The sequence below is a fragment of the Phyllobates terribilis genome, unplaced genomic scaffold (genome assembly GCF_046119375.1).
Source record: "Phyllobates terribilis strain yellow unplaced genomic scaffold, ASM4611937v1 Scaffold_7__3_contigs__length_470593459, whole genome shotgun sequence".
Lineage (NCBI taxonomy): Eukaryota > Metazoa > Chordata > Amphibia > Anura > Dendrobatidae > Phyllobates > Phyllobates terribilis.
In genome coordinates, this window is record NW_027362767.1 from 440,983,262 (window position 1) to 441,009,613 (window position 26,352).

The window sequence follows — 26,352 nt, forward strand, 5'->3', positions numbered from 1 at the left end:
ATATTAGAGATATAAATTCATACAATTTACTAACACACTTAACGATAATGTTTTACACTTTAACAACCCCTTTAATGCTATCATTAAACAGTAAAAGGTTTATTTACATTACAAGACTGAAGCAGAACATGAATTAAAGGTGGAATTATTCCTGTGTTATTGCACATCTGGACCAGGGACACTGGGAACAGGTGGCAGCGATGAGATCCGTCGTCATCATATTCATATAAACTGGAGTTTATTACAGACCGGCAAGAAATGGGGGTTGTGGGTCCGTAAGAGCAGCCCCCCGGGTCCCCGACCTCTCCACAAGCTAATGGTTGTATCAATATCACAATCTGCAATTAATTTCCAGCAGTGATTTAAGCTCCTCTCCGGGAAGATGCACTGAATCCATCACCAGCTTTACACAATATATTAGGACCATTCAGGATGTCGGAGATCCTTTAAAGCTCATTTTATTTATCACTTGGAGGAAGTTTTACGACCGCCGTTTTCTCGCAGACGAATAAGTTTATATATTAACGGGAGATTTATTCTGATGATTCCTTGGATCTGATTTTTTTCTGAGACTGAAGCTTCTTTCTGGTTAAGAAATAGGAATGTGGAGAATGGTTATTTATCCGATGTAATTAAACCCATAAATATTGTATAACTCAGATCCCGTGATAGCAGAAACAATGTAACACTGCGAGAGAAGCATGAACATTCTATGACTTGCTGGCGACAACTGAGAGGAATCCTGTGAAAAGGGTTTTAGTGGTCGAAATACTTGCAAAAAAGGCTCCAGAAACTTGAGAAAGGTTCTGTGCCGCCTTATATATTTCATGACTTCTCAGTGAATTGTATCAAAATTGACATTTTTCAATAATTTTTGAGAAATTGCAGAAATTAAAATTACGTCATTCATGATCTGACATTAAGAATAGTATCTTCCATGCCCAAATACTGTGTAGGTTCTCTCTTGTACCAACAAAACAGCTTCAAACCTCCAAAGCATGTAATCCACAAGATCTCTGAGGGTGTCTTTCGGTATCTGCCAGCAGATCCTCCAATCCTGTAAATGATATGACCCTCCATGCTTCTGACTTGTCTCCACGTTCCTAGAGTCATCATCTTCAACTCTTTGTCGTGTTTCTCGGTCTACTTCTGATCGACCATTATCCTGTTGAAGAAGTGTTGCTATTAGGGAATCCCGCTATAATGAAGGAGGACTTGCAATATTTAGGTAGGTGTCATGTCCACATGATGCCGGCAGAACACTGCCCCATCACATAGTGCATCCTAGTGCCATCTCTTCTTCAGTAAGTGACACAAAAGCACCTGACCATCCACAGAGAAGAAAGCTGGATTCATCAGACGTAGCTGTCTTCTTCCATTGCTTCTTGCAGTTCGGATGTTCATCTATCTATCATAGACACTTTTGTTGGTGGACCTAGGTCAGCATGGACACTCTTTCCGGCTTGCAGCAGCTTTATAGTAAGTTTTAATATTCTGCATTCACACTAAGGCTGTGTGCCCACGTAGCGTTTTACAAGCGTTTTTGATGCGGAATTTCCGCAGCGGAAACGCTTGTAAAATGCTTGGTAACCCGCACCCCATGATCCCCAATGGGTTTCCGCAACTTCTATGCACATGCTGCGGATTTTTCCGCAGCGTTTATGCCGCGTTCAAAAATCCGCAGCATGTCATTTAATTTTGCGTTTCCGCATGCAGAATTGCCTTTGTCCAATGCATAAAAAACGCAAGGCAATTCCGCATGTGGAAAACGCGTGATAAACGCGCGAAAAAAGCGCGATAAACGCGTGCGGAATTCCGCATGCGTTTTTCCGGGAGAGGACTTGCATTTATGCAGCAGAAATTTTCTGCTTCATAAATGCAACGTGGGCACATAGCCTTAGAGTATGCGCCATGCAAGTGCATCCACGGTCCTCTTGTTGGTTCACTAGTTGACTTTTCTTAAACCTCTTTAAGTTGTTTAAACAACTGCATACCGAGAACACCCCACAAGACCCGCCGTATACCAGGAACACCCCACAAGACCCGCCGTATACCGGGAACACCCCACAAGACCCGCCGTATACCAGGAACACCCCACAAGACCTGCCGTATACCGGGAACACCCCACAAGACGTGCCGTATACTGAGAACACCACACAAGACCTGCCATATACCGAGAACACCCCACAAGACCTGCCGTATACGGAGAACACCCCAAAAGACCTGCTGTATACCGAGAACACCCCACAAAACGTGCCAAATACCGAGAACACCCCACAAGACGTGCCGTATACCGAGAACACCCCAAAAGACCTGCTGTATACCGAGAACACCCCACAAGACGTGCTGAATACCGAGAACTCCCCACAAGACCCGCCGTATACCGGGAACACCCCACAAGACCTGCCGCATACCGGGAACACCCCACAAGACATGCCGTATACCGAGAACACCACACAAGACCTGCCATATACCGAGAACACCCCACAAGACGTGCCGTATGCCGAGAACACCCCACAAGACCTGCCGTATACCGGGAACACCCCACAAGACGTGCCGTATACCGAGAACACCACACAAGACCTGCCATATACCGAGAACACCCCACAAGACGTGCCGTATGCCGAGAACACCCCAAAAGACCTGCTGTATACCGAGAACACCCCACAAGACGTGCTGAATACCGAGAACTCCCCACAAGACCCGCCGTATACCGGGAACACCCCACAAGACCTGCCGTATACCGGGAACACCCCACAAGACATGCCGTATACCGAGAACACCACACAAGACCTGCCATATACCGAGAACACCCCACAAGACGTGCCGTATGCCGAGAACACCCCACAAGACCTGCCGTATACCGATAACACCCCAAAAGACCTGCTGTATACCGAGAACACCCCACAAGACGTGCCGAATACCGAGAACACCCCACAAGACATGCCGTATACCGAGAACACCCCAAAAGACCTGCTGTATACCGAGAACACCCCACAAGACGTGCTGAATACCGAGAACTCCCCACAAGACCCGCCGTATACCGGGAACACCCCACAAGACCTGCCGTATACCGGGAACACCCCACAAGACATGCCGTATACCGAGAACACCACACAAGACCTGCCATATACCGAGAACACCCCACAAGACGTGCCGCATACCGAGAACACCACACAAGACCTGCCATATACCGAGAACACCCCACAAGACGTGCCGTATGCCGAGAACACCCCACAAGACCTGCCGTATACCGGGAACACCCCACAAGACGTGTCGTATACCGAGAACACCACACAAGACCTGCCATATACCGAGAACACCCCACAAGACCTGCCGTATACCGAGAACACCCCAAAAGACCTGCTGTATACCGAGAACACCCCACAAGACGTGCTGAATACCGAGAACTCCCCACAAGACCCGCCGTATACCGGGAACACCCCACAAGACCTGCCGCATACCGGGAACACCCCACAAGACATGCCGTATACCGAGAACACCACACAAGACCTGCCATATACCGAGAACACCCCACAAGACGTGCCGTATGCCGAGAACACCCCACAAGACCTGCCGTATACCGGGAACACCCCACAAGACGTGCCGTATACCGAGAACACCACACAAGACCTGCCATATACCGAGAACACCCCACAAGACGTGCCGTATGCCGAGAACACCCCAAAAGACCTGCTGTATACCGAGAACACCCCACAAGACGTGCTGAATACCGAGAACTCCCCACAAGACCCGCCGTATACCGGGAACACCCCACAAGACCTGCCGTATACCGGGAACACCCCACAAGACATGCCGTATACCGAGAACACCACACAAGACCTGCCATATACCGAGAACACCCCACAAGACGTGCCGTATGCCGAGAACACCCCACAAGACCTGCCGTATACCGATAACACCCCAAAAGACCTGCTGTATACCGAGAACACCCCACAAGACGTGCCGAATACCGAGAACACCCCACAAGACATGCCGTATACCGAGAACACCCCAAAAGACCTGCTGTATACCGAAAACACCCCACAAGACGTGCTGAATACCGAGAACTCCCCACAAGACCCGCCGTATACCGGGAACACCCCACAAGACCTGCCGTATACCGGGAACACCCCACAAGACATGCCGTATACCGAGAACACCACACAAGACCTGCCATATACCGAGAACACCCCACAAGACGTGCCGCATACCGAGAACACCACACAAGACCTGCCATATACCGAGAACACCCCACAAGACGTGCCGTATGCCGAGAACACCCCACAAGACCTGCCGTATACCGGGAACACCCCACAAGACGTGTCGTATACCGAGAACACCACACAAGACCTGCCATATACCGAGAACACCCCACAAGACCTGCCGTATACCGAGAACACCCCAAAAGACCTGCTGTATACCGAGAACACCCCACAAGACGTGCCGAATACCGAGATCACCCTACAAGACCTGTCGTATACCGAGAACACCCCAAAAGACCTGCTGTATACCGAGAACACCCCACAAGACGTGCTGAATACCGAGAACTCCCCACAAGACCCGCCGTATACCGGGAACACCCCACAAGACCTGCCGTATACCGGGAACACCCCACAAGACGTGCCGTATACCGAGAACACCACACAAGACCTGCCATATACCGAGAACACCCCACAAGACGTGCCGTATGCCGAGAACACCCCACAAGACCTGCCGTATACCGAGAACACCCCAAAAGACCTGCTGTATACCGAGAACACCCCACAAGACGTGCCGTATACCGAGAACACCCCAAAAGACCTGCTGTATACCGAGAACACCCCACAAGACGTGCTGAATACCGAGAACTCCCCACAAGACCCGCCGTATACCGGGAACACCCTACAAGACCTGCCGTATACCGGGAACACCCCACAAGACATGCCGTATACCGAGAACACCACACAAGACCTGCCATATACCGAGAACACCCCACAAGACGTGCCGTATGCCGAGAACACCCCACAAGACCTGCCGTATACCGGGAACACCCCACAAGACGTGCCGTATACCGAGAACACCACACAAGACCTGCCATATACCGAGAACACCCCACAAGATGTGCCGTATGCCGAGAACACCCCACAAGACCTGCCGTATACCGAGAACACCCCAAAAGACCTGCTGTATACCGAGAACACCCCACAAGACGTGCCGAATACCGAGAACACCCCACAAGACCTGCCGTATACCGAGAACACCCCAAAAGACCTGCTGTATACCGAGAACACCCCACAAGACGTGCTGAATACCGAGAACTCCCCACAAGACCCGCCGTATACCGGGAACACCCCACAAGACCTGCCGTATACCGGGAACACCCCACAAGACGTGCCGTATACCGAGAACACCACACAAGACCTGCCATATACCGAGAACACCCCACAAGACGTGCCGTATGCCGAGAACACCCCACAAGACATGCCGTATACCGAGAACACCCCAAAAGACCTGCTGTATAACGAGAACACCCCACAAGACGTGCCGAATACCGAGAACACCCCACAAGACGTGCCGTATACCGAGAACACCCCAAAAGACCTGCTGTATACTGAGAACACCCCACAAGACATGCCGAATACCGAGAACACCCCACAAGACCTGCCGAATACCGAGAACACCCCACAAGACCCGCCGTATACCAGGAACACCCCACAAGACCTGCCGTATACCGAGAACACCCCACAAGACGTGCCGAATACCGAGAACACCCCACAAGACCTGCCGTAAAACGAGAACACCCCACAAGACATGCCGAATACCGAGAACACCCCACAAGATCTGCCGTATACCGAGAACACCCCACAAGACCTGCCATATACTGAGAACACCCCACAAGACCTGCCGTATACTGGGAACACCCCACAAAACCTACCTTCTGAGGAGTATTTGGCAGTGTCTGGGAGATTTGCCGATTCCTCCTTCAGTCCAGGAGGTCTCTCATTTTTCGATGATCCTCTGGGATGTACAGGACAATTGGACTAATCAGGGAGCAAAACATTGTAGCCTTTCATCTGGCAATGTCACTGATAAAGCTCAATTGTTGGAGCCAACTCGATGTCTATTTCTAAGGACAAGCATCAGAACTTTGAATGCAGCTCTGGATGTGAATGGAGAAAATAACAAAATAGCTCAAAATCAGTTCAGATTTTAAAAGGAGAATAAAATGCAAATGCATTGAGGGTTTTTTTTACGGAGGTTTTGACTGTCAGGTGCTGATATCAGAGGATTTCCATATATTTAATCTTTCTGTAGATTAGCTGACAAATTCCATGCACTTTCCTCATGAGGCATTAGGAGAGGAGCGGCGGCAATAATATTCAGTATTTGGCAGTAAACGGCAGAAACACAAAACACTTCATTTCATTATAATCTCTAAATTATTAGTGGTGGCATCGCCGGCGTAATTGTGATCATTAGTTCTGATGGCGGAATACACAGGCAAGAGTCGCGTTCCTCCACTACAATGATAATTATGTCAGCAGCTGCGGCCGGTAGGTTCAGGATGAAGGCGCCGCCAGGACTCTGCGCCTCGTCCACAGAGGATCCCTGTTTATTTTGGTTGCGGCTCACGGTCCTTCATCCTGCAATGTCTCAGGATTTATATCAATGTGATCACAGGCAAATCCCAAACCATTAATCATTATTAAACAATTAGTGCCGAGCGCAGAAGATGAACCGAGTGGAGGAACAGAAAGTTTATTGCCCAATGAAAAAGAATTTACAGAATCGAGGAGAAATATAAAGATTATGTAAGAAGACACTAAGTGATTCAATAAAGGAGCTCAAAGACAAATCTCATGTAAACTCACCCTGGGGTGGACAATGTGCGCAAATACACAGTGGCACAAAAGGTAGAGGGACCTAATGGGCAATGAAAAAAAGCTTTCTGAAAGGCAATTTTTTGGAAGGCAATCAACAAGCTTCCGGCACTTCCGGTTCAATCACAGCCATGACAAGCGTTGGCATGGCTGTGATTGGCCGGGGCACACTGTGTAAAAAAAGAAAAAAAAATGTCGTGCGGTCCCTCTGCTTTTGCTAAGTAGCGAAGGTAAAGCTGACAGCTGCAGGCTGCAGCCCCCAGCTGTCAGCTTTAGATTGGCTGGTTATCAAAAATAGTGGGGTTCCACACCATTTATTTTTAAATATTTAAATAAATAATTAAAAAAAAACTATGTGGGGCCTCCCAATTTTTGACAACCAGCTGATCTAAAGCAGACAGCGGAGGAATGATTTTCTCAAACTGGGAAGGGACCATCCTTGGGCCCTCCCCAGCAAAGGCGCATCTATTAGATGCCCCAGTTCTGGTGATTTGCCTGGCTCTTCCCACTTGCCCTGGTGCGGTGGCAAGTGGAGTAAGATTTTTGGGGTTGATGTCAGCTTGTAATGTCAGCTGACATAAAGCCCACAGGTTAGTAATGGAGAGGCGTCTATAAGACACCCCCATTACTAATCCCATAGGAAAATGTAATAAAAGACACACAGAGTAAAGTCCTTTAATTTAAATAAAAACACAGACTCCTTTATTTAAATAAACACTCCCCAACCTCCTTCAACTATTACTGTAACATTAAAAATAATGAATCATATTAATAATGAATCAAAATATAATCATATTCCTCACCTGTCCGACGATAATCCACATGTCCCACGACGTGCTCCAACTCTGCTACATTTGGATTGCGTGGCTGAGCGGTGGCATGATGTGACTACTCAGCCGTGAATCCAGAAGACACTGAGCTGAGTCTGAGAACTTAGCTTCAGTGCAGAGCGGTGACATAAATAAGGTGACTGGAGTTCATCGGCTGTGAACTCCGCTCACCTAATTGACATAACCTCTTGACACTGAAGCTGGCTCAGCTCAGTGTCCCTGGATTCACGGCTGAGCAGTTCCATTATGCAACTGCTCAGCAATGCAATCCAGATGTAGCAGAGTTGGCCAAATAAAGGATTTTTTTGTGTGTTTTTTTTCAATTAAGGGACTTTTTTTTGTGTGTGTCTTTATTTAATTTTCACTATGGAGTTAGTTATGGGCATGTTTTATAGACACCTCTCCATTACTAACCCCTGAGCTTGGTGTCAGCGTACATAAAACAGCTGACATCAACCCTAAAACTATTACCCCACCGCACCAGGGCGGATGGTAAGAGCTGAGGCTAAGCCCCAGATTTAGCACATCTAGTGGATGCGCCATTTGTGGGTCGACTGAGGACTGGTGTTTTTAGTCTGAGGTGTCCAATATCCATGGCCCCTTTACATCCAATCAGGGCCACCCATCAGGTCATTACTGCCCTTACTGCTGTATGGGGCCCCGTGAGCAACAGTACAGAGGGAGACCCAGGCCCAGTCAGGGCCCCCCTCTTGTGCTTCTGCTCACGGGGCCCCATGGTGTGACAATGTGTCAAGCGCCGGGGCGCACATCTCGGCGCTCAGTGCCTTACCGGAGCTCCACAGGCTGCAGCCGCGCAGCTCCAGCAGCTCCCTCATGGTAGTGACTAGATCGGAGTTGATTTTTTGAGGGAATGACGTCACCGGAAAGGGCAGAGCCTACTCAGTCCGGGTCAGATTGAATATTAGAGAGCAGCTCTGGCTGCCGGTGAATAAACTGCGTACACACGACCCTGAGTCGGCTGAGCTGCGGCATACTGGAGCTAGAGATGGAAGATGGAGATGGGAATCATGTCTTTTATTTTTTTTCCATATAGAACTGTAAGTTTCTAAGATTGTATTTTGGGGGCATAAAAAGTGCATCATGCGACTACTTCAGATTGCATGTCGTTCTGAAGCTGCATGCACGGGGAAGGGGGCATGTTGGGGGGCTTTCACAGAGAAATCGCCGCTGCTACTTATATAGGGCTGCATATTGGGATGGCTTTCACAGTAAAACGGTTTGTTACTTGAGTGGGGCTGCATGGAGAAGGTTATGAGGGGATATGCGGAAGAGAGGGGGTGATGTGGAGGGGCTGTGTGAAGGGGCTGTGCCTCAGAGGGGGGTTGATGTGGAGGGGCTGTGCGGAGGAGGGGGGGTGATGTGGAGGGGCTGTGCGGAGGAGGGGGGTTGATGTGGAGGGGCTGTGCGGAGGAGGGGGGTGATGTGGAGGGGCTGTGTGGAGGAGGGGGGGTGATGTGGAGGGGCTGTGCAGAGGAGGGGGGGTGATGTGGAGGGGCTGTGCGGAGGAGGGGGGTGATGTGGAAGGGCTGTGCGGAGGAGGGGGGGTGATGTGGAAGGGCTGTGCGGATGAGGGGGGGTGATGTGGAGGGGCTGTGCGGATGAGGGGGGGTGATGTGGAGGGGCTGTGCGGAGGAGGGGGGGTGATGTGGAGGGGCTGTGCAGAGGAGGGGGGGTGATGTGGAGGGGCTCTGTGGAGGGTCTATGCGGATGAGGGGGGTGATGTGGAGGCACTGTGCGGAGGAGGGGGGATGATGTGAAGGGGCTGTGCGGAGGAGGGGGGGTGATGTGGAAGGGCTGTGCGGAGGAGGGGGGGTGATGTGGAAGGGCTGTGCAGAGGAGGGGGGGTGATGTGGAGGGGCTGTGCGGATGAGGGGGGGTGATGTGGAGGGGCTGTGCGGAGGAGGGGGGATGATGTGGAGGGGCTGTGCGGAGGAGGGGTGGTGATGTGGAAGGGCTGTGCGGATGAGGGGGGGTGATGTGGAGGGGCTGTGCGGAGGAGGGGGGATGATGTGGAGGGGCTGTGCGGAGGAGGGGGGATGATGTGGAGGGGCTGTGCGGAGGAGGGGTGGTGATGTGGAAGGGCTGTGCGGATGAGGGGGGGTGATGTGGAGGGGCTGTGCGGAGGAGGGGGGATGATGTGGAGGGGCTGTGCGGAGGAGGGGGGGTGATGTGGAGTGGCTGTGCGTAGGAGGGGGATGGGGAAAGCACGGACATGACTCAATGAATTGGGGCAGAGGGGGCATGTAAATATAATGAATCGGGGCAGGAGATACAGAGTAGGGGGCGTTGAGGATGACGGAGTGTGACTAATAATGAATTGAGGGAAAGAGTACAGGTTCTAATTAATTTATATATTTATTAGGTGGGAAAGTGGCTATTTACAGTTAGTGGGGGGCACAGTGGTGGATTACAATTTATATTTGGAATGGTGGGTTGCATAATAACTAATTATATATTAATGGTGCGTGCACGTCTGTATTTAGCTGTGTAATGTAGAAGTTGGGGAATGTGCTCAGTAAGCTGCTCTAGATACAGCAACTGTGTTATTTTATGCAGAGACGAGTCCTGGCTGGAAGAGGTGATTGCGGTCTGTGTTGGATGAAGGAGAAAAGTGAATATGAATGACTTCACCTAGAGACGTCACCGGTGAGTCAGTGTGTTATGTGTATACTTACACTATACACTATATGCTATATACAGAGCTCCTGCGTATAATGTCACTGGTGATCACTGTATTACCTGTACACTGAAACTATATACAGAGCTTCTGTGTATAATGTCACTGGTGATCACTGTATTACCTGTACACTGACACTATATACAGAACTCCTGTGTATAATGTCACTGGTGATCACTGTATTACCTGTACACTGTACACTATATACAGAGCTCCTATGTATAATGTCACTGGTGATCCCTGTATTACCTGTACACTGTACACTATATACAGAACTCCTGTGTATAATGTCACTGGTGATCACTGTATTACCTGTACACTGACACTATATACAGAGCTCCTGTGTATAATGTCACTGGTGATCACTGTATTACCTGTACACTGTACACTATATACAGAGCTGATATGTGTAATGTCACTGGTGATCTCTGTATTACCTGTACACTTACACTATATACAGAGCTCCTGTGTACAATGTCACTGGTGATCACTGTATTACCTGTACACTATACACTATATACTGAGCTCCTGTGTATAATGTCACTGGTGATCTCTGTATTACCTGTACACTTACACTATATACTGAGCTCCTGTGTATAATGTCACTGGTGATCACTGTATTACCTGTACACTGACACTATATACAGAGCTCCTGTGTATAATGTCACTGGTGATCCCTGTATTACCTGTACACTATATACTATATACAGAGCTCTTGTGTATATCATCACTGGTGATCACTGTATTACCTGTACACTGACACTATATACAGAGCTCCTGTGTATACTGTCACTGGTGATCACTGTATTACCTGTACACTATATACAGAGCTCCTGTGTATAATGTCATTGGTGATCACTATATTACCTATACACTGACACTATATACAGAGCTCCTGTGTATATCATCACTGGTGATCACTGTATTACCTGTACACTGACACAATATACAGAGCTCCTATGTATAATGTCACTGGTGATCACTGTATTACCTGTTCACTGACACTATATACAGAGCTCCTGTGTATAATGTCACTGGTGATCACTGTATTACCTGTACACTATATACAGAGCTCCTGTGTATAATGTCTCTGGTGATCACTGTATTACCTGTACACTATATACAGAGCTCCTGTGTATAATGTCACTGGTGATCACTATATTACCTGTACACTTACATTATACACTGTATACCATGTACAGAGCTCCTGTGTATAATGGCACTTATGGTAATATTAGTATTGCGGCTTTTGTATTAATGATTAGTATTGTAGTATTTGGTCACTATGTGGTGGTAATATGTGGTCCAGTCATGGTGTGCCGGGATTTGTCCCTTGTATGTGGTACTATTCGGTGACAATGTGGTGGTAATATGTGGTCTGGTCAGGGTGTGGTGGGATTTGATAGTTGTATGTGGTATTATTGGTCATTTTAAAAAATGTATATGACATGTTCCCTTAGAGAAAAATAAATAAAAATATACCTAAAGAGTATTGGATATTTTAAGAAATGCTTATCGTGGTGGCGGCTTTAAAAATCTTTTGGCCAAAACAAAAGCTGATGGCTATGTGTGTGATCTAGTGTTCATTGGGAACTGGTAAGGTGTAATTTGTGAGGACATGGTGCAGAAGTGGAAATTTTGGGCGGTTGGACAGCAGAAAGTTCGAGGGATGGAGGCGGAGCTGCGGTGGAGCCTGGGAGGAGTCTCAAGAAGGCCCAAAAATGTTGCCAGTATGGGGCCCTGAAATTCGGGGTGGCTGCCCTGCAGCCAATTAATATCAGCCTGCAGCTGTCTGTTTATCCTTTGCTGGTTAGTAATATTAGGGGGGACCCCATGTCATTTTTTTGGGGGGGGGGGTTCTCCTTTACTAACCAGTAAAGACTACGCAGACAGCTGTAAGCGAATATTAAGAGCCTGGGAAGCTTCATGTATACTTGCCCCTTCCCAGAATAATAACACCAGCCCCAGCTGTCAGCTTTCCCTAAGCTGGTTAGGAAAATTACGGAAGGCCCCATACCATTTTTTCAATTAATTATAAAAAAAATACATGTACAGTGAGCTCCAGTGCAGGAAGGAAAAAAAAAGACGTGGAGTCTCCTCTATTCTTGCTAACCAGCCTCCAGCTGTCAGCTTGATCTTGGCTGGTTATCAAAAATAGAGGGGTCCCATAAATAAATAATTAAAAAAAAAACCAGCACGGGCCCTCCCCCATTTATGACAACCAGTCAAGCTAAAGCAGATAGCTGGGGGCTGATATTCTCAGACTGGGATGGGGCCTTGGACATTGGCCCTCCCCAGTCTAAAAATAGCAGCCTCCAGTTGCCCCAGAAAAGGCACATCTGTTAGATGCACCAATCCTGGTGCTTTGCCCGGCTCTTCCCACTAGCCCTGGTGTGGTGGCAATTGGGGTAATATTTTTGGGGTTGATGTCAGCTTTGTAATGTACATACATTACATTACTTATCCTGTACTGATCCTGAGTTATATCCCGTTATATCCTGTATTATACTCCAGAGCTGGTGCAGTCACTGTGTACATACATTACATTACTGATCCTAAGTTACATCCTGTATTATACTCCAGAGCTGCACTCACTATTCTGCTGGTGCAGTCACTGTGTACATACATTACATTACTGATCCTGAGTTACATCCTGTATTATACTCCAGAGCTGCACTCACTATTCTGCTGGTGCAGTCACTGTGTACATACATTACATTACTGATCCTGAGTTACATCCTGTATTATACTCCAGAGCTGCACTCACTATTCTGCTGGTGCAGTCACTGTGTACATACATTACATTACTGATCCTAAGTTACATCCTGTATTATACTCCAGAGCTGCACTCACTATTCTTCTGGTGCAGTCACTGTGTACATACATTACATTACTGATCCTGTACTGATCCTGAGTTACCTCCTGTATTATACTCCAGAGCTGCACTCACTATTCTGCTGGTGCAGTCACTGTGTACATACATTACATTACTGATCCTGTGTTACATCCTGTATTATACATCCAGAGCTGCACTCACTATTCTGCTGGTGCAGTCACTGTGTACATACATTACATTACTGATCCTGAGTTACATCCTGTATTATACTCCAGAGCTGCACTCACTATTCTGCTGGTGCAGTCACTGTGTACATACATTACATTACTGATCCTGAGTTACATCCTGTATTATACTCCAGAGCTGCACTCACTATTCTACTGGTGCAGTCACTGTGTACATACATTACATTACTGATCCTGAGTTACCTCCTGTATTATACTGCAGAGCTGCACTCACTATTCTGCTGGTGCAGTCACTGTGTGCATACATTACATTACTGATCCTAAGTTACATCCTGTATTATACTCCAGAGCTGCACTCACTATTCTGCTGGTGCAGTCACTGTGTACATACATTACATTACTGATCCTGAGTTACATCCTGTATTATACTCCAGAGCTGCACTCACTATTCTGCTGGTGCAGTCACTGTGTACATACATTACGTTACTGATCCTGAGTTACATCCTGTATTATACTCTAGAGCTGCACTCACTATTCTGCTGGTGCAGTCACTGTGTACATACATTGCATTACTGATCCTGTACTGATCCTGAGTTACATCCTGTATTATACTCCAGAGCTGCACTCACTATTCTGCTGTTTACCTGTTACCCCTTGGAGTGATTTTATATACTTTACATCTTGGGTGACTTTTTTGTATTAAATTGGCAAAAAAGGTTAAAAGACGGAAATAGAGACCATTTTTGAAGAATTAGTTGTATAAACTGGAAACGAATACGACAAAAGCAAAAAGAAAAATAGAACAAAAATGAAAAAGATAAAATCGTGGCCGTAGTCCCTGGCCGGGTTTACAAAGTGAGTTTTCTCTGAAACGCTGCAGTACAATACATGCATGGGTGAAGAACTATACATACACGGGCGCAGCAGTACTATACTTACACGGCTGCAGCACTATACACACACGGCTGCAGTACTATACACACACGGGTGCAGTACTATACATACACGGCTGCAGTACTATACACACATGGCAGCAGTACTATACACACACGGCTGCAGTACTATACACACATGGCTGCAGTACTATACACACATGGCTGCAGTACTATACACACACGGCTGCAGTACTATACACACACGGCTGCAGCACTATACACACACGGCTGCAGTACTATACACACACGGGTGCAGTACTATACATACACGGCTGCAGTACTATACACACATGGCAGCAGTACTATACACACACGGCTGCAGTACTATACACACATGGCTGCAGTACTATACACACACGGCTGCAGTACTATACACACACGGGTGCAGTACTATACATACACGGCTGCAGCACTATACACACACGGCTGCAGTACTATACATACACGGCTGCAGTACTATACACACATGGCTGCAGTACTATACACACACGGCTGCAGTACTATACACACACGGGTGCAGTACTATACACACACGGCTGCAGTACTATACACGGCTGCAGTACTATACACACACGGCTGCAGTACTATACACACATGGCTGCAGTACTATACACACACAGCTGCAGTACTATACACACACGGGTGCAGTACTATACACCGCTGCAGTACTATACATACACGGCTGCAGTACTATACACACACGGGTGCAGTACTATACACCGCTGCAGTACTATACATACACGGCTGCAGTACTATACACACATGGCTGCAGTACTATACACACACGGCTGCAGTACTATACACACACGGGTGCAGTACTATACACACACGGCTGCAGTACTATACACGGGTGCAGTACTATACACCGCTGCAGTACTATACATACACGGGTGCAGTACTATACACACACGGCTGCAGTACTATACATACACGGCTGCAGTACTATACACACACGGCTGCAGTACTATACATACACGGCTGCAGTACTATACACACACGGCTGCAGTACTATACGTACACGGCTGCAGTACTATACACACACGGCTGCAGTACTATACACACACGGCTGCAGTACTATACATACACGGGTGCAGTACTATACATACACGGCTGCAGTACTATACACACACGGCTGCAGTACTATACATACACGGCTGCAGTTCTATACATACACAGCTGCAGTACTATACATACACGGCTGCAGTACTATACATACACGGCTGCAGTACTATACACACACGGCTGCAGTACTATACACACACGGCTGCAGTACTATACATACACGGCTGCAGTACTATACACGGCTGCAGTACTATACACACACGGCTGCAGTACTATACACGGCTGCAGTACTATACACACACGGCTGCAGTTCTATACATACACGGCTGCAGTACTATACACACACGGCTGCAGTACTATACATACACGGCTGCAGTACTATACATACACGGCTGCAGTACTATACATACACGGCTGCAGTACTATACATACACGGCTGCAGTTCTATACATACACGGCTGCAGTACTATACATACACGGCTGCAGTACTATACACACACGGCTGCAGTACTATACACACACGGCTGCAGTACTATACATACACGGCTGCAGTACTATACACGGCTGCAGTACTATACACACACGGCTGCAGTACTATACACGGCTGCAGTACTATACACACACGGCTGCAGTTCTATACATACACGGCTGCAGTACTATACACACACGGCTGCAGTACTATACATACACCGCTGCAGTACTATACATACACGGGTGCAGTACTATACATGCACGGCTGCAGTACTATACATACACGGCTGCAGTACTATACACGGCTGCAGTACTATACACACACGGCTGCAGTACTATACATACACGGCTGCAGTACTATACATACACGGCTGCAGTACTATACACGGCTGCAGTACTATACACACACGGCTGCAGTACTATACATACACGGCTGCAGTACTATACACGGCTGCAGTACTATACACACACGGCTGCAGTACTATACACACACGGCTGCAGTTCTATACATACACGGCTGCAGTACTATACACACACGGCTGCAGTACTATACATACACGGCTGCAGTACTATACACGGCTGCAGTACTATACACACACGGCTGCAGTACTATACACACACGGCTGCAGTTCTATACATACACGGCTGCAGTACTATACACACATGGCTGCAGTACTATACATACACGGCTGCAGTACTATACACACACGGCTGCAGTACTATACACGGCTGCAGTACTATACACGGCTGCAGTACTATACACACACGGCTGCAGTACTATACACACACGGCTGCAGTACTATACACGGCTGCAGTACTATACATACACGGCTGCAGTACTATACACACACGGCTGCAGTACTATACATACACGGCTGCAGTACTATACACACACGGCTGCAGTACTATACACGGCTGCAGTACTATACATACACGGCTGCAGTACTATACACACACGGCTGCAGTACTATACACGGCTGCAGTACTATACACGGCTGCAGTACTATACACACACGGCTGCAGCACTATACACACACGGCTGCAGTACTATACATACACGGCTGCAGTACTATACACGGCTGCAGTACTATACACACACGGCTGCAGTACTATATATACACGGCTGCAGTACTATACACGGCTGCAGTACTATACACACACGGCTGCAGTACTATACATACACGGCTGCAGTTCTATACATACACGGCTGCAGTACTATACACACACGGCTGCAGTACTATACATACACGGCTGCAGTACTATACATACACGGGTGCAGTACTATACACGGCTGCAGTACTATACACACACGGCTGCAGTACTATACTTACACGGCTGCAGTTCTATACATACACGGCTGCAGTACTATACACACACGGCTGATGTACTATACATACACGGCTGCAGTACTATACACGGCTGCAGTACTATACACGGCTACAGTACTATACACGGCTACAGTACTATACACGGCTGCAGTACTATACACGGCTGCAGTACCGGAGCCTGTGTCTGATTTAGCTGCCTGTGGTTCGGGCAGGATGAATCTGCTGTCAGTTCCCTTTAAGAGCGGCCGTCCTCGTTCGGCGCATACACACGACGTCATGTGCTCCTGCAGCTCCGGAGAACATTCTAGAGAAATCTTCACTTGTGAAACTCATATTAGAACCAGCGCAAACTTAATTATTAATAATCTCGCACAGAACGACTCCGGCGAGGCGTAATTTCACACCGACTAAATTATTCATAGGATCCCTCGTCGGACTGGTTTGTAATATGAAATTGGTCCATAGGAGAAGCGGCTGTCCACGGGGGCGGATGAGGAGCCCTACAAGAGTCTTTACCCGGCGACTGGAGTCAGCACGGCAGATCTGAAATTAAATGTGTAACGTGCGCCGGTCGTACGGACGGCGCGGTAATGGGCTCATTTACAGGGGGCGCTTTATTAGCAGGAGACGCGTCACCATTGCATCGGAGAAGTAGCCGGCCCATTACTGCAACCTAATGTGATCCATTAAAGCAGATTACAATCCGCAGATTAAGCAGCGCCTCTCCCAATCGGTGCAATGACCCGTTTTATTAAATGTAGATGCCGGGGCCGTCACGTGGGGACATCAGGAGACTGTCAGCGAGCGCAATGTTATTCTAAGGGGGTGGACGGTCACTTTGAATTCATTTCCGAAAGGGATAATTACATTTTGTGACTTTATATTTACGGAACCAAAAGCAAATTAGCAATACTTTCCGTTTCCTATAGAAGCGATAAGAGGATATTTTTCTGTAAATTCGACCATGTGCCCATCAGCAAATCTTTTATTTAGTGCGGTAACTTTTAAGCGTTAGTAAATATTCAAAAGAAATAATTGGGTCACCCTGCTGAACCAAAAGGAATGAGCAGCAGCACAGAGCGTTTCAGCAGAGATGTATGCCAATCTGCTATATATTGAATATTACATTGCAGAATGCGTGGAGCCACCAAGCAGCACAGAGCATTTCAGCAGAGACGTATGCCGATCTGCTACACACTGAATATTACATTGCAGAATGCGTGGAGCCACCCAACAGCACAGAGTATTTCAGCAGAGACGTATGCTGATCTGCTACACACTGAATATTACATTGCAGAATGTATGGAGCCACCAAGCAGCACAGAGTATTTCAGCAGACATATGCCGATCTGCTACACACTGAATATTACATTGCAGAATGTATGGAGCCACCCAACAGCACAGAGTATTTCAGCAGACATATGCCGATCTGCTACACACTGAATATTACATTGAAGAAGGCGTGGAGCCACCAAGCAGCACAGAGTATTTCAGCAGACATATGCCGATCTGCTACACACTGAATATTACATTGAAGAAGGCGTGAAGCCGCCCAGCAGCACAGAGCATTTCAGCAGAGACGTATGTCGATCTGGTACACACTGAATATTACATTGCAGAATGTATGGAGCCACCCAACAGCACAGAGTATTTCAGCAGACATATGCCGATCTGCTACACACTGAATATTACATTGCAGAATGTATGGAGCCACCCAACAGCACAGAGTATTTCAGCAGACATATGCCGATCTGCTACACACTGAATATTACATTGAAGAAGGCGTGGAGCCACCAAGCAGCACAGAGTATTTCAGCAGACATATGCCGATCTGCTACACACTGAATATTACATTGAAGAAGGCGTGAAGCCGCCCAGCAGCACAGAGCATTTCAGCAGAGACGTATGTCGATCTGGTACACACTGAATATTACATTGCAGAATGTATGGAGCCACCCAACAGCACAGAGTATTTCAGCAGAAACATATGCCGATCTGGTACACACTGAATATTACATTGCAGAATGCGTGGAGCCACCCAGCAGCACAGAGTATTTCAGCAGAGACGTGTGCCGATCTGCTGCACACTGAACATTACATTGCAGAATGCGTGGAGCCACCCAGCAGCACAGAGTATTTCAGTAGAGACAGGATGCACCTGACTGCAGCATTACCATGACGTGGGAACCAGATGGATGTTACTGAGCACTAGACTGACAGCAGAGCCATGTCCTTCACCATCCCGTAGAGGGGATCCTGGGCGGCCATTGTCTGCACCTCCCTCCATATAATGACATTCAAATATCTAATTTCAAAAACAGAACTTTCCCTGGAATTGCCCTTTGAAGATAATGGAATTTCTCTCTTTTGCATTAAATATCTCGCAGTCTGTAAATTACCCCGGTGGACATCAAAAAAGACAGAAAATGAGAGAAATCCCTTCTGCCGGCTGATTGACGTTCCTGAGAGGGTAGAGAACGGCACAAGAGTGAAGTATAATGGCCGATTCATTACCGCGCCTAGACTTCTAGCTTTCTCAGTTTTGAGGATTTTTTTTCCGTTTTGCGCCAAATTTTTCTTTTAACTTGCAAAAATTACTATTTTCTATTTGTTTGATTGTTTTTTTCCTCTGTTCCCCATTGAGGTTGTGGCGTTTGTGATCCAGATGTTTGCGGCCAATTCATTATTTGCAATTTTTTAAAATGTTGCTAAATTTTCATGCAAATGTCCAGTTTATTTGTTTCCCCAGAGTTACTTACTTTACTTAGTGACGGGAAACATTTTAAGTTTGAGACTTTTTTGCTCTGAAATGCAAAAAATAAAACAAATAAAGATTAAAGATAAACTCTGTGTATGCCACTACGGAGAATTTGCCACCAAAAATGGCAATCAATGCAACAATACAAAAAAAGAAAAGGGAATGCAAATGATGAATAGGGCTCACAGTGGTATATATATATATTGCCCCCAAACTGTCAGATTAATGGGGTGCAAAGGGATGGATCACGGTAATGCATCAGAATTTAGTAGTAGTAGTAGCTTCTCCGATGCTGCAGAGACAAAGCAGTCTGTGCATTTAACATCAGCTCAGCAGTGCCGCCGCCTGAACTGTCAATCACCAGGAGCAGGGATGGAGAGCTGCGCTCCAGAATACAATTTCTGCTTCGATTCAATATAAAACTCTCACACCGGAGTTCGCCAATTTCAAGTTTGTTGACATAAATGTCTGTGCCACCTGAAAACTTGTGATGGGAACAATGGGAGCCGGTACCCCAGTGAGAGCCGGTACCCCAGTGAGAGCCGGTACCCCAGTGAGCGCCGGTACCCCAGTGAGCGCCGGTACCCCAGTGAGAGCCGGTACCCCAGTGAGAGCCGATACCCCAGTGAGCGCCGTTACCCCAGTGAGAGCCGGTACCCCTGTGAGAGCCGATACCCCAGTGAGCGCCGTTACCCCAGTGAGAGCCGGTACCCCAGTGAGAGCCGTTACCCCAGTGAGAGCCGATACCCCAGTGAGAGCCGATACCCCAGTGAGCGCCGTTACCCCAGTGAGAGCCAGTACCCCTGTGAGAGCCGTTACCCCAGTGAGCGCCGGTACCCCAGTGAGAGCCGGTACCCCAGTGAGAGCCGTTACCCCAGTGAGAGCTGATACCCCAGAGAGAGCCGATACCCCAGAGAGAGCCGATACCCCAGAGAGAGCCGGTACCCCAGTGAGAGCCAGTACTCCAGTTAGAGACGGTACCCCAGTGAGCGCCGGTACCCCAGTGAGAGCCGGTACCCCAGTGAGAGCCGGTACCCCAGTTAGAGACTGTACCCCAGTTAGAGACGGTACCCCAGTGAGCGCCAGTACCCCAGTGAGAGCCGGTACCCCAGTGAGAGCCGATACGCCAGAGAGAGCCGATACCCCAGTGAGAGCCGATACCCCAGTGAGAGCCGGTACCCCATTGAGAGCTGTTACCCCAGTGAGAGCCATTACCCCAGTGAGTGCCGGTACCCCAGTGAGAGCCGATACCCCAGAGAGAGCCAATACCCCAGTGACAGCCGTTATCTCAGAGAGAGCCGATATCCCAGTGAGAGCCGATACCCCAGAGAGAGCCAATACTCCAGTGAGAGCCGATACGCCAGAGAGAGCCGTTACCCCAGAGAGAGCCGATACCCCAGAGAGAGCCGATACCCCAGTGACAGCCATTACCCCAGAGAGAGACGATATCCCAGTGAGAGCCGATACCCCAGTGAGAGACAATACCCCAGTGAGAGCCGATACCCCAGTGAGAGCCGATACGCCAGAGAGAGCTGTTATCCTAGAGAGAGCCGATACCCCAGTGAGAGCCATTACCCCAGAGAGAGCCGATATCCCAGTGAGAGCCGATACCCCAGTGAGAGCCGATACCCCAGTGAGAGCCGATACCCCAGAGAGAGCCGTTACCCCAGTGAGAGCCGGTACCCCAGTGAGAGCCGATACCCCAGAGAGAGCCGTTACCCCAGTGAGAGCCGGTACCCCAGTGAGAGCCATTACCCCAGTGAGAGCCGGTACCCCAGAGAGAGCCGATACCCCAGAGAGAGCCGATACCCCAGAGAGAGCCGTTACCCCAGGGACAGCCGATACCCCAGAGAGAGCCGATACCCCAGTGAGAGCCGATACCCCAGTGAGAGCCGATATCCCAGTGAGAGCCGATACCCCAGAGAGACCCGTTACCCCAGTGAGAGCCGATACCCCAGTGAGAGCTGATATCCCAGTGAGAGCCGATACCCCAGAGAGACCCTTTACCCCAGTGAGAGCCGATACCCCAGTGAGAGCCGTTTCCCCAGTGAGAGCCGATACCCCAGTGAGAGCCAATACCCCAGAGAGAGCCGATATCCCAGTGAGAGCCGATACCCCAGTGAGAGCCGATACCCCAGTGAGAGCCGTTACCCCAGTGAGAGCCGATACCCCAGTGAGAGCCGTTACCCCAGAGAGACCCGTTACCCCAGTGAGAGCCGATACCCCAGTGAGAGCTGATATCCCAGTGAGAGCCGATACCCCAGAGAGACCCTTTACCCCAGTGAGAGCCGATACCCCAGTGAGAGCCGTTACCCCAGTGAGAGCCGATACCCCAGTGAGAGCCAATACCCCAGAGAGAGCCGATATCCCAGTGAGAGCCGATACCCCAGTGAGAGCCGATACCCCAGTGAGAGCCGTTACCCCAGTGAGAGCCGATACCCCAGTGAGAGCCGATACCCCAGAGAGACCCGTTACCCCAGTGAGAGCCGATATCCCAGTGAGAGCCGATATCCCAGTGAGAGCCGATATCCCAGTGAGAGCCGATACCCCAGAGAGACCCGTTACCCCAGTGAGAGCCGATACCCCAGTGAGAGCTGATATCCCAGTGAGAGCCGATACCCCAGAGAGACCCTTTACCCCAGTGAGAGCCGATACCCCAGTGAGAGCCGTTACCCCAGTGAGAGCCGATACCCCATTGAGAGCCAATACCCCAGAGAGAGCCGATATCCCAGTGAGAGCCGATACCCCAGTGAGAGCCGATACCCCAGAGAGAGCCAATACTCCAGTGAGAGCCGATACGCCAGAGAGAGCCGTTACCCCAGAGAGAGCCGATACCCCAGAGAGAGCCGATACCCCAGTGACAGCCATTACCCCAGAGAGAGACGATATCCCAGTGAGAGCCGATACCCCAGTGAGAGACAATACCCCAGTGAGAGCCGATACCCCAGTGAGAGCCGATACGCCAGAGAGAGCCGATACCCCAGTGAGAGCCGATACCCCAGTGAGAGCCGGTACCCCATTGAGAGCTGTTACCCCAGTGAGAGCCATTACCCCAGTGAGTGCCGGTACCCCAGTGAGAGCCGATACCCCAGAGAGAGCCAATACCCCAGTGACAGCCGTTATCTCAGAGAGAGCCGATATCCCAGTGAGAGCCGATACCCCAGAGAGAGCCAATACTCCAGTGAGAGCCGATACGCCAGAGAGAGCCGTTACCCCAGAGAGAGCCGATACCCCAGAGAGAGCCGATACCCCAGTGACAGCCATTACCCCAGAGAGAGACGATATCCCAGTGAGAGCCGATACCCCAGTGAGAGACAATACCCCAGTGAGAGCCGATACCCCAGTGAGAGCCGATACGCCAGAGAGAGCTGTTATCCTAGAGAGAGCCGATACCCCAGTGAGAGCCATTACCCCAGAGAGAGCCGATATCCCAGTGAGAGCCGATACCCCAGTGAGAGCCGATACCCCAGTGAGAGCCGATACCCCAGAGAGAGCCGTTACCCCAGTGAGAGCCGGTACCCCAGTGAGAGCCGATACCCCAGAGAGAGCCGTTACCCCAGTGAGAGCCGGTACCCCAGTGAGAGCCATTACCCCAGTGAGAGCCGGTACCCCAGAGAGAGCCGATACCCCAGAGAGAGCCGATACCCCAGAGAGAGCCGTTACCCCAGGGACAGCCGATACCCCAGAGAGAGCCGATACCCCAGTGAGAGCCGATACCCCAGTGAGAGCCGATATCCCAGTGAGAGCCGATACCCCAGAGAGACCCGTTACCCCAGTGAGAGCCGATACCCCAGTGAGAGCTGATATCCCAGTGAGAGCCGATACCCCAGAGAGACCCTTTACCCCAGTGAGAGCCGATACCCCAGTGAGAGCCGTTTCCCCAGTGAGAGCCGATACCCCAGTGAGAGCCGATATCCCAGTGAGAGCCGATACCCCAGTGAGAGCCGATACCCCAGTGAGAGCCGATACCCCAGTGAGAGCCGTTTCCCCAGTGAGAGCCAATACCCCAGAGAGAGCCGATATCCCAGTGAGAGCCGATACCCCAGTGAGAGCCGATACCCCAGTGAGAGCCGTTACCCCAGTGAGAGCCGATACCCCAGTGAGAGCCGTTACCCCAGAGAGACCCGTTACCCCAGAGAGACCCGTTACCCCAGTGAGAGCCGATACCCCAGTGAGAGCCAATACCCCAGAGAGAGCCGATATCCCAGTGAGAGCCGATACCCCAGTGAGAGCCGATACCCCAGTGAGAGCCGTTACCCCAGTGAGAGCCGATACCCCAGTGAGAGCCGATACCCCAGAGAGACCCGTTACCCCAGTGAGAGCCGATATCCCAGTGAGAGCCGATATCCCAGTGAGAGCCGATACCCCAGAGAGACCCGTTACCCCAGTGAGAGCCGATACCCCAGTGAGAGCTGATATCCCAGTGAGAGCCGATACCCCAGAGAGACCCTTTACCCCAGTGAGAGCCGATACCCCAGTGAGAGCCGTTACCCCAGTGAGAGCCGATACCCCAGTGAGAGCCAATACCCCAGAGAGAGCCGATATCCCAGTGAGAGCCGATACCCCAGTGAGAGCCAATACCCCAGAGAGAGCCGATATCCCAGTGAGAGCCGATACCCCAGAGAGAGCCGATATCCCAGTGAGAGCCGATACCCCAGAGAGAGCCGATATCCCAGTGAGAGCCGATACCCCAGTGAGAGCCAATACCCCAGTGAGAGCCAATACCCCAGAGAGAGCCGATATCCCAGTGAGAGCCGATACCCCAGTGAGAGCCAATACCCCAGAGAGAGCCGGTACCCCATTGAGAGCTGTTACCCCAGTGAGAGCCATTACCCCAGTGAGTGCCGGTACCCCAGTGAGAGCCGATACCCCAGAGAGAGCCAATACCCCAGTGACAGCCGTTATCTCAGAGAGAGCCGATATCCCAGTGAGAGCCGATACCCCAGAGAGAGCCAATACTCCAGTGAGAGCCGAAACGCCAGAGAGAGCCGTTACCCCAGAGAGAGCCGATACCCCAGAGAGAGCCGATACCCCAGTGACAGCCATTACCCCAGAGAGAGACGATATCCCAGTGAGAGCCGATACCCCAGTGAGAGACAATACCCCAGTGAGAGCCGATACCCCAGTGAGAGCCGATACGCCAGAGAGAGCTGTTATCCTAGAGAGAGCCGATACCCCAGTGAGAGCCATTACCCCAGAGAGAGCCGATATCCCAGTGAGAGCCGATACCCCAGTGAGAGCCGATACCCCAGAGAGAGCCGTTACCCCAGTGAGAGCCGGTACCCCAGTGAGAGCCGATACCCCAGAGAGAGCCGTTACCCCAGTGAGAGCCGGTACCCCAGTGAGAGCCATTACCCCAGTGAGAGCCGGTACCCCAGAGAGAGCCGATACCCCAGAGAGAGCCGATACCCCAGAGAGAGCCGTTACCCCAGGGACAGCCGATACCCCAGAGAGAGCCGATACCCCAGTGAGAGCCGATACCCCAGTGAGAGCCGATATCCCAGTGAGAGCCGATACCCCAGAGAGACCCGTTACCCCAGTGAGAGCCGATACCCCAGTGAGAGCTGATATCCCAGTGAGAGCCGATACCCCAGAGAGACCCTTTACCCCAGTGAGAGCCGATACCCCAGTGAGAGCCGTTTCCCCAGTGAGAGCCGATACCCCAGTGAGAGCCAATACCCCAGAGAGAGCCGATATCCCAGTGAGAGCCGATACCCCAGTGAGAGCCGATACCCCAGTGAGAGCCGTTACCCCAGTGAGAGCCGATACCCCAGTGAGAGCCGTTACCCCAGAGAGACCCGTTACCCCAGTGAGAGCCGATACCCCAGTGAGAGCTGATATCCCAGTGAGAGCCGATACCCCAGAGAGACCCTTTACCCCAGTGAGAGCCGATACCCCAGTGAGAGCCGTTACCCCAGTGAGAGCCGATACCCCAGTGAGAGCCAATACCCCAGAGAGAGCCGATATCCCAGTGAGAGCCGATACCCCAGTGAGAGCCGATACCCCAGTGAGAGCCGTTACCCCAGTGAGAGCCGATACCCCAGTGAGAGCCGATACCCCAGAGAGACCCGTTACCCCAGTGAGAGCCGATATCCCAGTGAGAGCCGATATCCCAGTGAGAGCCGATATCCCAGTGAGAGCCGATATCCCAGTGAGAACCGATACCCCAGAGAGACCCGTTACCCCAGTGAGAGCCGATACCCCAGTGAGAGCTGATATCCCAGTGAGAGCCGATACCCCAGAGAGACCCTTTACCCCAGTGAGAGCCGATACCCCAGTGAGAGCCGTTACCCCAGTGAGAGCCGATACCCCAGTGAGAGCCAATACCCCAGAGAGAGCCGATATCCCAGTGAGAGCCGATACCCCAGTGAGAGCCAATACCCCAG